General features: G+C 32.4%; 1 long non-coding RNA gene across 1 annotated transcript in view; it reads left to right on the top strand.

Annotated features, from left to right (window-relative positions):
• The first annotated feature begins 401 nt into the window (after positions 1-401).
• LOC106476796 overlaps positions 402-3,415 on the top strand; it is a 9,813-nt gene continuing 6,799 nt past the window's right edge. Inside the window, exon 1 of the long non-coding RNA XR_001291932.2 lies at positions 402-474. This is a non-coding gene — a long non-coding RNA (uncharacterized LOC106476796). The remainder of the gene's footprint in view (positions 475-3,415) is intronic.

The raw sequence follows: 3,415 nt of genomic DNA, 5'->3' as shown, positions 1-3,415 counted from the left end.
ATGCATACTCACTTCAGAATAACTTTGAAAATGTTTCTCCTAAGCTGAAAAACTAAAGCTAATATATTAAAAGAAAAACAAGATAATCTTTGTTTCTAATTGTGCAAGTGTGACTAGCAGTATTTTCTATTCTTCTTTCTATTTTACAACTGTTACCACGCTATTTCTATTTTTCAGTGAAAATTACTTAAGTTATTGGTTGAAAATTTTATTCTGTTTAGAATCTCCTTCCTTTGTATGATCTGTGCAAATTCTGTCAATAATTCAATACTTTATATGTTTTAATATTGAGAAATATGAATAAGTGCATGTAGGAAGCAGGAACTGTTATAAGTTGACTAATGAACCATAATCCAATTCTGTCAATTAACTAACGTTCATGATTTGAATAATAAGTTTAGTATATTCTATTTTTCAGTAAAAGTTCGGATACTTCCAACAACACCTGATTTAAAGCTTGTTCCCAAAGAGACTGTAAGTTTTTTTTATTTTTATCTCTTCAAATTACAAAGTTTGTTAGAAATAGTTCAAGGTAGCTTAAGTTAAGATATTAGCAACATCAATAAAGTCTACCATTAAGTGAATAAGTAAAGAGGCAAACAAAAAATAAAATAAAAAAAGTGTCCCATTTGGCTATTGTGCCTGACATAATGTAAGCAAATTTTTTGTGTGCTTCAATCAAGATGCATGGTATTGTGTCGTGTGGTGAAAACAACATGTTTGATGTTAACAGGAGTGATAGTTTATCGATTTTTCACCTTCTGTAGCTCGGAATGTGTTAAACCAAACTAATACATTTCTAGTGGATATGCTCTACTAGAAACTTACTTCACATACCAAATTTCAAGGCAACCCATTAAGTAATACACAACACAAAAATCTTCAACTTTGATTGAGTTTTTCCTTTTTTTTTTTATGGAAAATGTATTTGATAGAAAAACATGCTTATCTTTTAATGGATTTCATTCAAATTTGTAACACTGATAGATCTTTACAACCTACAATTAGGTGTCAACTTTGGTCTAAATATAAGTCACATGTTTAAAGGTATTTAACAAAAACTGCTAAAATTTGACAAGTTTTTGCTCACACCTACACAAAAAGTCATGCAAGTTGAAATTTTTACCACAGCTTCATCTAAGAGTAAAAATTGACCATTTTTATTTTTTTTGCCATTTGGATTGAAGATGGTTGATTTAGAGCAGCAAAACTGTAGGGTGAAAGGACGTGCAGATACACAAGTATTGGTTAGGCCAAGCAAACTAGATTATCAGTTTCCAGTTGAAGTTTTCAAAAGAATCATAGGGGTGGTAAACGGTTTTTATTCATTGCTAACCGCAGCCAACGTTTAAGCACAAATATGCTAAATTTTATGAAATTATTCTAATTATAGAGTGTTTAGCATCACCTGATATTAGTTTAAACAATCGGCGTGAATAATACTTGATATGACTGTACCGAGTACATGTGGGTGATGAGAAGAAACTGTTAATCTAGATTCCATGGCATTACTATAAATGAAGGTACTAACACTGTTTTAGAGAGAAAAAAGTATCACTATACATTTTAAAAGAATCTGGTTGGTTCTGTAAAGTATAGGTCTGTTCCAAATAATAGGGTTTGGATCCTAAAGTTAATGCTGGTTACTATCAAGTGTCACTTTTTACTTGCTGTGGTTTGCTAGTGTGTATTGACAAAAAAAAGTCATGATATCTAATGAAAAACACCTTAGGTGTGCTAAAAAAGGTGCAGCCAGAAAAATGAGAAAAAGAATATTGAGCATGCAATTTAAAGGAATGATACCAAAATTATCAACCAAACTATTAAACAACACTTATATAGCACTGATAGGAATTTTACAGCAAATATTCATTCATTATAGTTAGCTAGGTTGTGTGTTTTGTTTTACCCAACATCATGCCCAAAGTTGAACAAAAGACATGGCCTGGCTGTAGGTGTAGCTACCAGTCTGGCTGCCAACTTTGATTTTATTCTTTTAAGTCACATGCTCAATCCTTTTTTCTTTTTGGCTGCACCTTTTTTTCACACGTAAGGTGTTTTCGATTAGATTCTAATTAATTTGGGGAAAGGTTAAACACATGTCAGACTCTGATCAAGGCATTGTTCTTAAGGGCCCAAATAGCTAATAATTCAGTAACAAAAACAATGGAACTTGCTAAGAAATCAAAGGCATTGGTATCATGAATCCATAGCATGGCAGAAATTCTGACTAAAGTCTGTAAGCAAACAGAAACTACAGATAGAAAAAAACCTGCTTCCAGACAAGGATGGGTTTTCAAAAGTTGTAATGAAGACCAGTATGTATGCAATTGTAAAGTAATTGATAGAACACATCAGCCATGAACAAGAACTAATTTTAACAAGAGCAATGCACGGGGAGCTTTAAGAAACAAATTTTAGTAACTGTTTATTTTATTTTAAAACCACTAGTCTCAGCTGCCAACAGAAAAGTAGACGTACAGTTGTACAAAGATGAATGGAATTGGATTGTTGACCAATGAAAATATGTTGTATTCAAATGAATCTCTTTACATATTATTCTGTACAGATGAGAGAGTCAAATTTTGCTGACAACTTCATGTGTTGTTTCCACTGTGAAGGCTGTTGTAGATGGAATAATGATGTGTGTTGTATTTTTATGGCATGGACCAACTTCTTTGGACTCTATGAATGGTAGCATTAAATCCTATTAATATTTGAGCTCTTTTTTTGGCAATCCAGAACACCCTGGTGGTTCATATTTTCAAGACAACAATACTACCTTCCACAATACTAGTATTATTTGTGATTGTTTTATATAGCATGAGAAGAATGGTACCATCTTCTCTAGCCACTAACATCCCTAAATTTCCATCCAGTTAGGAACCTGGACCAAATTGGATCATGCTATCGGAAGACATAGTTCTTTAAATTTTATCCAGAAGGATTTGGAGACAACATTATTTAAGAAATAGGAGAAAATTAAAGATAATATACTTCAAAACTAGTAGATTAGTCAATGTTAAAATGGATTTAGGTTTTAATTATAACAAATGGTTGTCTAACATGTAACTAGGACGGGGCTTTTGATCATGTAGTGTATTAAGTACTTCCTCACCCTCAAAAATATTTATCACAGTATTGTTACGTCTCCGTTTGTTAATTGATTTTCCGTAACTTCGTTCCGACGAAACTTTAGCGACACAAGTCCTTACTTAATAAAACTGGTTTATTCTTTCTGAATATAACTTTACGATACACTTATTTTCAACAGTCACGTTATAACAAACTATAATAACGGACGAACGTTAACTACAACAATACGTCTCTCTCTGACTGCAGTTCAATTACTCATTACCTACACACACATTACCTTCCCGTCACGTTTTCACCCTCTTTTTTATTCCAGACTACC

The sequence above is a fragment of the Limulus polyphemus genome, unplaced genomic scaffold (genome assembly GCF_000517525.1).
Source record: "Limulus polyphemus unplaced genomic scaffold, Limulus_polyphemus-2.1.2 Scaffold11627, whole genome shotgun sequence".
Lineage (NCBI taxonomy): Eukaryota > Metazoa > Arthropoda > Merostomata > Xiphosura > Limulidae > Limulus > Limulus polyphemus.
Note: the sequence above shows the minus strand (reverse complement) of the source record. Positions and strands in the feature narration are given on the sequence as shown.